The sequence below is a fragment of the Lissotriton vulgaris genome, chromosome 6 (genome assembly GCF_964263255.1).
Source record: "Lissotriton vulgaris chromosome 6, aLisVul1.2, whole genome shotgun sequence".
Classification (NCBI taxonomy): Eukaryota; Metazoa; Chordata; class Amphibia; order Caudata; family Salamandridae; genus Lissotriton; species Lissotriton vulgaris.
Window position 1 is genome coordinate 423,697,031 of NC_141694.1, and position 13,933 is coordinate 423,710,963.

The 13,933-nt window shown below is 41.8% G+C and overlaps 1 protein-coding gene and 1 pseudogene across 1 annotated transcript in view; both read left to right on the plus strand.

Moving 5' to 3' along the window:
• TINAG (tubulointerstitial nephritis antigen) overlaps window positions 1–13,933 on the plus strand; it is a 975,673-nt gene that overhangs the window by 880,908 nt on the left and 80,832 nt on the right. The window lies entirely within an intron of this gene.
• LOC147707421 (uncharacterized) lies at window positions 7,394–8,939 on the plus strand (annotated as a pseudogene).

The window sequence follows — 13,933 nt, forward strand, 5'->3', positions numbered from 1 at the left end:
AACGTTTGTATGCAACATTGTATTGTTCTCCTGCGGGTGTAAAGCTTACGTTAGGAGAGAGGGTTGTCTCTCCTATGTATTTGTCTCTCGATAGGCTTCCACCGGAATTGAATTCTCTTCCTGTGTCTTTGTGGGCGACGGGTCCAAATGATGTGGGCCTACTTGATATCTCCCCTTATGTTGTTCAGTTGAAAGCTAATGTGCGGCTGCCACGTATTCCCCAATATCGTATCTCCCTTGATGGTGAACGAGCTTTGTTAGCGATCATCTATGACTTGATCGAGAAAGATGTTATTGAGGAGACTCGGGGAAACGTGTGCAACAGCCCTGTACTACCCATTCTTAAACGTACTGATCCTACCAAACCGCCTGTTTATCGTTTTGTTATCGATTTACGGGAGGTAAATAAAATTGTGGTTCCTCAATTCCCTGTTGTGCCTGACATCACGGCGCTACTGACTCTGATTCCAGCTACTGCATCATGGTTTTCGGTGATTGATTTGAAAAATGCGTTTTTCAGCATCCCGATTGCCGAAGAGAGCAGGGACCTTTTCGGTTTCTCTCTCGGTGGGCGTAGCTTCCGGTTCAAACGCGCTCCTCAGGGCTACTGTGAAAGTCCGTCTATTTACAGTCAAGCCTTGAAGGGACAACTGGATGCGTTTAGGTTGCCGGTTGGTGCGGCCTTAATCCAATACGTCGACGACTTATTGGTGGCTGCTGATACTCAGGACATTTGCAAAATTGCTACGGTATCGTTGCTGCAACATCTCTGTGAGTTAAATCACAAGGTGTCACCTTCTAAACTCCAATATTGTTGTCAAGAAGTAACCTATCTAGGTCACTTATTGTCAAAGGAGGGAAGGAGATTGACCCCAGAGAGAATTGCAGCGATTGCGCGAATGGCTGTGCCACAAACCCAAAGAGATGTGCGTGCCTTTCTAGGTATCACGTCGTACTGCAGGCAGTGGATTCCTAATTTTTCATTGCTAGCGAAACCATTGGTGGCTCTTACGTGCAAGGATGTTTCAACTCCTTTACCATGGACGGAAGAATGTCAGAAAAGTTTTTCTGAATTGCGTGATTCATTGTGTTCGGCTCCTGTGTTAGGTACCCCTGATTACAGTAAACCGTTCACGTTATATGTTCACGAGAGGGAAGGTTGTGCTTTGAGTGTCTTAACGCAACCTTTTGGTGGTAAGCAACGTCCATGTGCATATTTTTCCTCGACCTTAGACCCAGTAGCTAGAGCATTGCCGAGTTGTTTGAGAGCAACTGCGGCAGCTGCGGTCTCCATCCGACAATCAGCAGGATTGGTCATGGATAATATGCTTACGGTGATGGTTCCGCATGCAGTCGATACTCTGTTGAATCGTACGAAAACTCAGCACTTGACGAGTGCGAGGTTATCTGGGTACGAATTGACGCTTTTGGCAAGCCATATCCAGATAAAACGTTGTAATGTCCTAAATCCGGCAACTTTGTTACCAATTAGTGCAGAGTCAGATGAAGTAACAGAACATGACTGTTACTTGCGGACGGAAGAGGAAACAAAAGGTCGAGTGGACCTTAAAAACACCCCATTGGAAAATCCGGACGGCACTTTGTATGTGGATGGGTCATGTTTTAAGTTGCCGAATGGCGATGTGACTACTGCTTATGCTGTTGTAACGTTGAATACTGTTGTTGAGACTGCGAGATTGAATCAGAATTCTGCCCAAGCTGCAGAGCTGATTGCTCTCACTAGAGCATGTGTGTTAGCAAAAGGGAAACGTGTGAATGTGTACACCGATAGCCAGTACGCTTTTGGTGTAGCGCATAGTTTTGGACGATTGTGGCGAGAGCGTGGTTTCTTGACGTCGCATGGCACGAAAATACAGCATGGCCAGCTTGTGAACGATCTTTTGGATGCATTGACGTTGCCTGCACAAGTTGCGATTGTTAAATGTAGTGCGCATCGTAAAGTGACGGATGATGTTGGTCGTGGTAACGCGTTTGCAGATGAGATTGCTAAGGAGACTGCCCGGAACCTTAGTACTCGAATGTATGTGACGAGTTCGGTTAGGTGGCCTGCAGAATCAAGTATGTGTGAAGATACTGTTGAAAGCGTGAAAGCAATTCAGAATGAGGCCACCGATACTGAAAAGACGAAGTGGAAAGAAAGTACGGGAAAGTTGGATGCGAATGGTTGTTGGATTGATTTGTCGGATCAGAAAAGATGGATGTTGCCTGATGCGTATGTGCTGGCCGTTGTGACAATGGCACATGGGTTAGCACATATTAGCGCGAAAGGCATTTGCAAGTTGTTGGCCGATGTGTGGAAGAATGATGGCATTACAAAGTGTGCTGAACGTCTGGTGAAGAATTGTATGGTGTGTCTAATGTACAATCCTGGCAAAGGAACCCCAACTCCCCCTGGCAGTTTTGCTCCTCCTTCGTATCCCTTTGAGGTGATCCAATTGGACTTCATCCATATGGAGCGATGCAATAACCTGAAATACGTTTTGGTTGTGGTTTGCGCATTCTCCCGATGGATTGAGGCCTATCCCCTCAAAGATAATACTGCTTTGTCTACTGCGAAAATCCTACTGAAGGAATACTTTCCTCGGTACGGAATGCCTAGAGTTGTGTGGTCAGATAATGGAAGTGAGTTCGTTGGAAGTGTGATGAAGAGTGTGTGTAAGGGCCTTGGAATTAATCAAAAATTCCATAGCGCCAATCATCCCCAGTCAGCTGGATTGGTTGAAGGGTACAATGGCACCCTTAAACTAAAGCTAGCGAAGATTCAGGCTACGACTGGACTTTCGTGGCCTGATGCTTTGCCTCTAGCATTACTGTCAACTAGGGCGACTGTACACTCTCGCATAGGGCTTAGTCCCTATGAGATAGTGTTCGGCCGTCCTGCGAATGTGTGGGGGGTTCCTAGGCCAGGAATATTCTCTGATCTTGAGTACCCGATGTTGATTGATTATTTGCATGACTTGACTGCTAAACTGAGGTTAATTCACCAACAGGTTTACGACGCCTTGCCAACGCAGACGGAGGGTCCAGGCCACCAGCTCCAGCCCGGGGATTGGGTGGTTACCCGTAACTTCTCACGCAAGAATAATCTGGACCCCCGATTCACCGGACCGTACCAGGTACTCCTGGCCACGAGGACTGCCGTTCGTCTTGAGGGGCGGAAAAATTGGGTACATGCTACCCATTGTAAGCGAGTCCCTATTCCTCTGCCGGCAGACCCGTGGGTAAGGAAAGGCATTGCGTCAACAGAAACAGAAACATTGCCGGCGTTTGTACCTTTTAGCGACGCACAGCTTGTTGGAGAGCCCTCAGCGCAGCAGAAAGCCACTGTTGAACATTTGTCAGCAAAAGACTCAAGACCAGAACAACGAACTGATCAGCAGGACGCTGTCTCTTCAATAGATCCTTTGTTCGACGAGCAGACACGTCCCGGGAAACATCGATATTCTTTGCGATCTCACACTAAGGACAAATAAAATTTTCTTGCTTTGTTGAAATTGACAACTGCAATATCCTCGTTTCCCATGATCAATTTTGAACATTCATATCATTGAAATTTTTTTGTACATATGTCGAGCTTTTTCCTTGTATCTTTTTCCTTCCACAGCTGAGAAATATTGTGCTAATAAATACATATTGTGTATTGAGGGCCGTAGGGCCGCGCGCGTACTTCCTTCTGGACAGTAGGTCTTGACGCTAGGTTAAAGGCCGTCGGTTCCTAGGAACTCCTGGGGATTGACTATTGCTGCACAGAACGAAGTGCGTCAAGAAACGTTGCGGACGGTCGTAGGGAATGGCATTTTCGAAGCTAAATGATTTGGAAGGAGCTCAAGTCTATAGATTCAAGCTGCAGCAACTCAGTCGTACCAAATGTTTTATATTTCAATTGTTTGTGTTGTTTCTGACTGCTTCTGCATTTTTGACGGGTGGGGTGTATTACACTATGTCCTACTTCTTACCTGCTACCCCTATTCCTACTCCTCACCCTAATTTTACCACTACTGCTTCTCCTCATTCCTTCCACATGTTACCGGAACACGAGCAGGCTAGACGTGTAGAATTCCGCAACAATTCCTTTATTCAGCTTCTCCATCAGCATCAGTTAGTGGTTAACACTACTAATTGTTGGGTGTGTGGGTTGATGCCACATACTACGGGTAAGGGAATTCCATATCTGGTGTTACCGTATAGTTCCCAAGGGTCAGCTCGAGCATTCCAAACAATGTTTCGAAGCGCACTGGGTTTCCACCCCAATCGAGAACCACGTTCCCCCAACTCTGGTCCTACCTCGTATCAGAAGCTGCTATCAATGGCAATAGAGGATATGGAAGATGAGATCCATGATCCTTTTCTTATCCCTGAAGAAGAGGTACGAGCTTATAGGGTCCTAAGTAGAGGGGAATACAGTATCTTCACTAGTGAAAAGCAGCTTAAAAGCTCGCCTCCAATATGGGTCGTACCCCACACTGGTAATTTGTGTCTCATGGGTCGTGGCCAAAGTCCGCAAGCCCGATTTGGAGACAGTGCTTGCACTGAAATCTACGTTGTACCAATGACCCCGTCCCCTGTGTTTCTGGCTGCCAAGGGTACTTACTTTATCTGTCATGATCGTGCATATACATGGTTGCCCACAGACTTTATGGGTACATGTTTCATTGCAAATCTGTTGCCTCCGACGTTTACTGTAGATGCCGATTATCATAAGACTAGAGTTGTACGAGGCGTAATTAGCGAAGAAGATACTGCCGGTCAAGAGGCAGGAGACTTTTTCAAGGGTTTCCTCCCGTTTTGGGGACCTATGGTTAATAGTAGGAACCTGAGACAGTTGACTCGAGTGGTGGAATCGACAGCTAATGTTACTGCCAGTGCCCTTGGTAATATCACCACAGAACTTCAGGCGGAGAGACTTATGACGCTACAAAACCGTATGGTTTTAGATGTCGTCTTAGCAGATCGTGGTGGGGTATGTAAGGTGATCCATTCGAGCTGCTGCATTTTCATCCCAGATAATGCTCCTACTGTCTATCAAGCCATCTCGAAGTTGCATAAGATCTCCGAATCCATACACGTGGATGTAGGGGATTGGACGCTACTTGGATGGTTTTGGGGCCTGATGTCGACCTGGGGTTGGAAGATTCTGATGATCATCGGAGTTGTGGTAGTGTTCCTGTTCACGTGTTGCCTTTGTGTGCAGTGTGGTCCTGCCTTATGTGGCCTCTGTGCTACAACGTGTATGAGACAACCATCTGTTACCAAGGGGACTCGGTTGGACAGAGCTATGCTACAACAACATCTCGATGGTCTGATGAATATCGAATATGATTCCGACTAGTGCTTGCCTACATGAGGGCAAAAGGAGCGTCTGAGGTTCCGTGACAATTGTAAGTGGTGTTTCTGACTCGCACGAATGTGGTCGAGTCTGGTATCTATGAGCCGCAAATGACGAGTTTAGTAAGTGTGCGCAGTTTCGCTGTGCTAACTTAAACTGTTCGTTTGTTATGTGGGTTTCTCATCTGTACCCATGGGTTCCATCTTAGATACGGCATCCATTTTGTCTCTTGCCCTCAAGTAGTCAGCGAACGGACGTTGTCCGCTTCGCGACCCTGGGACTCCCAAGATATTTGCGGAAGACACATGTTCTTTGTAAGTGTCTTTATGACGAGGGGGATGCTACTGTAAGGCAGGTGGCGCCGCTCGAGGCTCATCTTGCCTCACAGGCTTATTGTCTCAGCCGTGCATCTCATTAGGCACGTCCCTTGGATGCTTGTATCTCGTGCTTTCCGACACCTCCCCTTTTTTACACCCTTTCCGATCTCCCCACTGTCTCCGTCTTCCTTTGCACCTGTCTTTGTTCCTATTTCAATCTACTTTACTGCTGATTGGAATTTGCTAATGGTGGGAAGATGGGTTTTTACAGTTGGGAACCGCCAAATGTTTCCGCACTTATGATCCGGACCTCATGTGTTTGAAAGCGACCAAAGCGACCCCTCTGGGGGATGATGGTGGGAACCGGGTTGTAAACTTTTGTGTACCATGTTGTCTTATGGGTAAAAACTGTATAAAAGGAGCGATCCACAGAACCAATTTGAAGCAGTCTCCCCGAACTACACTCGATGTACTTCCTGTGACTTCTGTGTTCCCTGCAGCAAATAAAACCTTGAATCTTTGACGTCAGAGGAAGTGTCCCGTGTCTCTGTGACTTGTACGCCGGAGCAGGTTACCCACGAAGGTTTCAGGTGTTGTGCCCTGGCACCGCTGGGTCCAAAAGAACCCAGTCCTTCAGGACCCCAGGACTGGAGCCAATTTAACGTCATCCCCATCCTCAGGCGCCATCAGCCAAATGGAAATTAGACCATCCCAGCAATTATTAGCAAAAAAGCGGGAAAGAGAATAAAGTAGACCCATACAAACAGGAGGGAGGGAGCAAACCGAGTCGCTGTCAGCCCCGGAGAAAATAATCTCAACATAAAACATACTCACAAAGAGGACTCCAACTCTGGTATAAAACACATAATTGAACGACAAATATCTACAACAGTTGGAGGAAAACTATATGAGGCAATTGGATCAGCAGCAGCACGAGATACTAAAATTGTGTCAACCCCAATGCGAATCACTGTCTTGGAAAAGGAACGCAAATGCTCGCTAATTCGAAAGGAGCAAAGTATGGCCCCCACAAAACTAACCAACGCAGTATTAAACCAGAAAAACGTAAATAGATCTGAGTCAGTACAGAATGAGCAAGAACATAAAAAGAATCAATTTGCATGCGAAAGTATCCAACCTCACAACCTGCTATAGTGCTACGCTGGCCCAAATCAAAAGGAGCCAAGTAATGTTCAAGAACCATTTGACTTAAAACTTACCTTTATCCCAGAATATCCTACAAGTGGGCCCCAAGATATCTTGAATCGAGGGAACTTATTAAAATTGTTCAAGGAAACAACGGGCCTAAAAGAAATTAGTACCCAGGACCTGTACTCTGTTGAATTCCGGCAAAATGTAAATAATGTGGCAATTGAAGAAACAGTCACAACCTGGACCTCAAGGGACCTGGTAGAAAGGATTTACCTCGCAAGACAACAATTCGAATTATGGGGTATATCCATAATACAACATAAATGCCCGAGGTACCCCTACCCTTTACAAATTAACACTCATGAGCAAAACAAGAGGCATGAGAGAACAAGTCAACAAGCCTCATGTCAGCATGGTGCCCGAGCATCCACGCCAGAGCCACTAAGAAGAAGTCACCATCAACAAGCAATCGGTCCTCACCATGTACACAGAACGGACTGGTCTTGGGTACCCAATGTCCTGAGCAATAAAGCTACCTAACCCAGCCCCAAATCCCTTAGTAACCGTACGGAACGAGATGCCCCCTCAAAATCTAACGAAAAAATCTATAGTTTCAATCTGTTCGTGGAACGTGCACGGATTTCGAGAAATGGCCCATGATCATGAAACCCTAGCATTCTTCCTACGACAAGACATAATCATGACTCAGGAGACATGGATATTACAACCCTCACCAATTCCAGGTTTTAAGGGACACCATATACACGCGGAAAGCTTCTCCAAGCATGGACACCCCCGGGGCAGATTATCGACCTATATAACCCACAAATACAACTGGTGTTCAGAGGAGATAGACGTGGGCCTAAAGTGGGCCCAAGTGATCAGAGTCTTCGAAACCCCGACGCAGGGGGCAACACCGTGGAAAATGTTGTTATTTAACGTCTACATTCATCCAGATAAAAAATCTCAAAAAGAAAAGTATGCAATTCTTGTGTCACTTATTAAGGCCATGCAAAGGACCTACTTACTGCACCCGTTGGTCATCTCAGGAGATTTTAACAACATGCTCATTGATCACAATAAAGCGAAGGTGAAGAAGTCCACTGACTGTATTGGAAAAAAGTTAGCCTCTAGTCTAACTGAACATGTATTATCAATCCTGAATGGCAACAACAAGGGGGATAGGCCGGCAGCCGTCACATATCTGAGGGTGCACTCAATAATTTACTATTGAATAGTAAGTGATGAGTTACTTCCCCGTATCGAATCCTTTTACATAGAACAGTGGGCAGAAAGCGACCATTTTCCACAACTAATAAGGCTGAACATTGTACCAAGTATGGCGCCAACAACGACCTCCCTTCTGCTCCACGTTTCAAATTTCAACTTGAGGAAATTAAAATGGCGCGGTAAAGGACTGGGTAAAATTACGGACCTAGTAAAAACCCATTTTGTAAATTTTGGAACTCAAAAGGAAGAGGAACGAGTACCCAACTGGGAGAAACTGATTCAGGTCTTGCAGGATAAATTCTCAGCAAGGCCGGGGACCCGCAGCAAATGTAACATTAAGAAGGAGCCATGGTTTGACACGGAGTTAAGAGCTAAAAAAAGAATGGTTGCAAAGGAGGTTCGATCACTAGCAAGCCAAAAAACATCAGGGTCAGTGGTAAATAAATCTAAACTAAGGGGTGCCAGGAGTATCTACAGGAAGGCACTGAGGGCCGCTAAGTACAAATACAAAGAAACCATCTGGAACAAACTGTTAATAGAGGGGAAACATCAAAATAGCCGAGACTTCTGGGGTATTATAAATGATTTAAATCAAGGGGTAAAACTCCAACAAGAAGCCGGGGTCGGAGCCGATACCTGGACTAGACATGTACAAGCTTTATACAGCAAAACAGATCAAGGCCTTGCAAACGGTTCATGGGCAGCTAAAGATAATTCGGAACATTTAAAAAGAGCAAATGGCAAGGAGTACAGGGATCCTGAATATGAAAAACTATCGAACGGGCAAAGGAGCCAGATGACCTTACCTCCATAAAGGAATTACGTCAAATCATTTTAAGATTAAAGACAGAGGGCGTAGCAGGCCCAAATGGCCTACCAAATGCAATCTTTAAACATGATCCAGATCTGTGGTCAGATACCCTAACGACACTGTTTAATCAATTATACAGACAACCAGAGTTACCAGCATCCTACTATGGTAGTATTATCCATCCCATTTTTAAGCACGGCGACCACCGTAACCCCAAAAACTATAGACTGATATCATTAATAGACGTTGAAGCTAAACTCTATGCCTCCTGCCTTCTACTTTACCAACAAGCGTGGATAACAGAAACAAGGATCATGCCATTATTCCAAACATGATTCAGGCAAGGAATGGGAACAATAACCAACCTAACTTGTCTGTCTATCCTAAAGGACACTGCGATAATAAAAAGCACTCTTTTGTACGCCTGTTTCATAGACATTAAATCAGCCTTTGGCCGGGTGAACAGAGAGCGCTTGTGGAGCAAACTAGAGATCTAGTGATTGCCACACCAACTCTTAACAGCCATCAAAGCCCTTCATCATCACACCTGGGCAAGAGTGAAATTAGGCAATGGAGGCAGTACAACTAGGAGCATTCAAACGCACCAAGGCTTAAAACAAGGCTGCGTATTAGCTCCTACCCTCTTCAATCTTTTTCTTTCTGATCTCTCAAGTGAGATCGTCTCAGTAGATAGTCACCCTCCTTCTCTGGCAAACAAATCAATACACTTCTTACAATATGCAGACAATATAGTTTTGCTGAGTCAAACACCAATCGGCCTGCAAAGGGCCATCAACAAACTAACATCGTATTTAGAACGAGAAAGCCTCAAACTAAACAAAGAAAAAATCAAAGTGGTTCAGCTTGTGGATCAGAAAAAACTAAGGTACAAATGGACCGCCCAAGGGGTAATAGTGAAAGAACAAGAGTATAACAAGTACTTGGGAATAACACTAACAAAAGGTGAAAGCCACAAGGATCACAGAACCGCATTAAAAGCAAAAGCAGAATCCTTAATTTTCGCGCACCGCTCCTTAAAAAACAAAATGGATTGTCCAAATCAATACCACTTATTAAAAGTAATGGCAGCACAAATTATGCCCACTCTAACTTACGCCCTAGTTACGTGGTGTGGCAAGGAGGTTGATCTTTTAAACGCTCTACAGATAAAAATCTATAAAGCCGTTTTCAATCTGCCTAAATCCGCCTCAGCCTCTCAAGTTAGGCTAGAATTCGCTCTGCTAAACCAGAAGTTCCGGAGCATGAGCGGCTTCGTGAAACTCTGTTGCAAACTTCGAGCAGCGGACTCAGATTCACTTGACTGGCTGAGTTGGGAGGAAATAAAAAAACAGGGGGAAACTAATACACCGAACACTTGGGGAAAGTACCTGAAACTATGTGTGGAAAAGTTGGAGCTGGAACCAGCCAGGAAATCGGGGACAGACAAAGCTAGCCTAAGTAAACAAGCTAACGCGGCAGAAAAAAGGGAAATCCTGTTTGCAGGACAAAGATCTATAGGCAAAACGTCGGCACAGCTGGACCATTATGAACTCTTTTAAAACCCTAAAACCACTTGCATATTTAGTAATACACTTCAGTGGCCATCTAAAAATAGAATTTCTAGCCTATCGGATGGGGATGCACGTGGCAAAGGACTTGCTACCGTCCTGGAAACAGTCTGACCAGACAGAAAAATGCCACCTCTGTGGGTACAAAACGGAATCACTTGTACACCTTTTTTGCACATGTCCGTCTCTAAGTCAGAGATGACTTTTATTGAAACCTATCTTCAACGAGTTAAAAATTTGTTCCTGCAGACATGCAGTTACAAGCTGGCTTGGAGGATCCTCTATGATCCTGGCTTGCCGGGAGGTCAAATTTTTGGCTATAGCAAAAAAAGCCTTAGAATTAATTGAACAGGAGGATGAGCCAACTGGCGGGCTATCAGGGAACCTTTTAATTCAAAGACCTAATTCACACTGACCCTAACAAAACAGAGACAGCGATACACAATTGCAGTTTATTTTTTATTTTTAAAACTTTGTATTGTAATTTTTATCGGTAACTGGACATAATATCGACTACATAATATCGAATGGACAAAATATCGACGGAAAAATATCGACAATACCAAAATATCGACTATAGGAATATCGTTGAACAAAATATCGACTGCAAAAATGACCCAAAAATATCGAATACAAAAATATCGACTCAAAAATATCGACTAGACAAAATATCGAAATATAGTGAAAGTAAAAAATATCGAAAACATGTTAGAAAATATTGATTTAATAAAATATTATATATATAATATATTAATAAATAGTACCTAATGTTTAGGAGCGGGTTGTGGGTTTATAGGGGAATAGGGTGGGAAGTAATTTAATAATAATTAATTAGTTAATATATGTTTGGTAATTGTTTTAATTAGATTTTAATTGGTAATTAATTAATATTAATTAGTTAATTGTTTAATTGATTAATTAGCATATAAGTTAATTGATTAATTGATTAATTGATTATTAATATTTTTTTTAAATAATTATTTTGTATATGATTTTAATTGATATATTGGTTATTAATTAATACTAATTAATGATTTTTTGTATTAAGAATTAGTATATTATTGACATTTATTAATTGCTAACACATTAATTATAAATAGTTAATGATGTATTTAATATATTGCATATCATTTAAATAAATTAATTGGTAATTAATTTATAATAATGACTTAATTACATTAATTGTATACATTTAAATGTAATGTGTTAATTTATGTTGTAGTTAATTAATTAATTGGAATTAAACAATATTAATTAATCTAAATTATTATTATTATAGGTAATGTGAAAATATATTTTATAATATTTTTTTACAATAAATATGTATTTTTCATATATATATGTTTAATGTTGTGTTCATTATTATTTATAGTGTTCTGGCTTAGTTTCATAGTTTTTGTTATAGGTTAATTTTTTAGGGTTTTGGGTCTTTTTTCTAGTCGTGAGTAAAAGTGTATTTAGTGGGATTTGGGAAATTTTTACGTTTGTGGGTAAATGTGTATTTTTGAGTTTGAGGGTCAGTTTTCAGTTCTTGTGTAAAGGGCTATTTGTAGAGTTCAGGGTCAGTTTTTAGTTTGTGGGTAAAGGGGTATTTGTAGGGTTCAGGGTCAGTTTTCAGTTTGTGGGTAAAGGGGTATTTGTAGGGTTCAGGGTCAGTTTTCAGTTTGTGGGTAAAGGGGTATTTGTTGGGTTCAGGGTCAGTTTTCAGTTTGTGGGTAAAGGGGTATTTGTAGGGTTCAGGGTCAGTTTTCAGTTTGTTGGGAAAGGAGTATTTGTAGGGTTCAGGGTCAGTTTTCAGTTTGTGGGTGTAGGGGTATTTGTAGGGTTCAGGGTCAGTTTTCAGTTTGTTGGGAAAGGAGTGTTTGTAGGGTTCAGGGTCAGTTTTCAGTTTGTGGGTGTAGGGGTATTTGTAGGGTTCAGGGTCAGTTTTCAGTTTGTGGGTAAAGGGGTATTTGTAGGGTTCAGGGTCAGTTTTCAGTTTGTTGGGAAAGGAGTATTTGTAGGGTTCAGGGTCAGTTTTCAGTTTGTGGGTGTAGGGGTATTTGTAGGGTTCAGGGTCAGTTTTCAGTTTGTGGGTAAAGGGGTATTTGTAGGGTTCAGGGTCAGTTTTCAGTTTGTTGGGAAAGGAGTATTTGTAGGGTTCAGGGTCAGTTTTCAGTTTGTGGGTAAAGGGGTATTTGTAGGGTTCAGGGTCAGTTTTCAGTTTGTGGGTAAAGGGGTATTTGTTGGGTTCAGGGTCAGTTTTCAGTTTGTGGGTAAAGGGGTATTTGTAGGGTTCAGGGTCAGTTTTCTGTTTGTTGGGAAAGGAGTATTTGTAGGGTTCAGGGTCAGTTTTCAGTTTGTGGGTGTAGGGGTATTTGTAGGGTTCAGGGTCAGTTTTCAGTTTGTTGGGAAAGGAGTATTTGTAGGGTTCAGGGTCAGTTTTCAGTTTGTGGGTGTAGGGGTATTTGTAGGGTTCAGGGTCAGTTTTCAGTTTGTGGGTAAAGGGGTATTTGTAGGGTTCAGGGTCAGTTTTCAGTTTGTGGGTGTAGGGGTATTTGTAGGGTTCAGGGTCAGTTTTCAGTCTGTTGATAAAGGGGTATTTGTAGGGTTCTGGGTCAGTTTTGGCCTTTAGGGTGAAGGGGTCTTTTTAGTGTTTTGGGACAGTTTTGGGTATTTTAGAGTGCTGATAGTTTAAGTTAACAGTGATACATTAAATTTATTACACAAAAATAGCTATTATTATAACTTTACATTAGTACCCTTTATTTAGATCAAAACTATTTATGTATTAGCATGTTTTCAGACAGTAGCTAGAGTGGAGTTGGAATTCTAATTATTAATTGGTTGGTGTACAGCACCATCAGTAATATTACCAACACTGGAGTTGGATTAATAAAAATACATTGGTTAGTCTCCACCACATTTTATGCTATTACCTTGAGTGTAGTAGGAATAGTACAATAATTTTTGTTAGTGTCATGCAGCTTCTATGATTTGAGATTGACTGGAGTAGTAACAATATATATACAATTGGTCAGTGTGCAGCACATTTGTATACATTTGTTCATTACTGTAATTTACAAATAATAATTAATGCAACATAGATGTTTTCTAATAACTTTATTAAACAATTTTTCATTTTTTTATTGTGTACTACAATAAAATCACAAACAAATATAACATCATATTTTTTGAAACTTTTATTATTCACACAATAACATCTTTACATTTATATACATGTGGTCAATGTAAAACATAATTTGGATTACTACATTTTTTCAGTAAATTTTACATATTCACATCAGTCACTTACAATTTAAACTATTTATATAGAAATATATTAAACAATGTTTTTTATATATTTCCTATATTAATATTTAATAATGTTAATATTAAATATTAATATAATAAAATATATAATACATATTTCTTTTTAACAAGTAACATGAGTAATATTACATTTTTAGGATCAATTCAAATACAAAAAAAAAATTTCTTGGTGTATATTTCACACAATGTTGTTTTT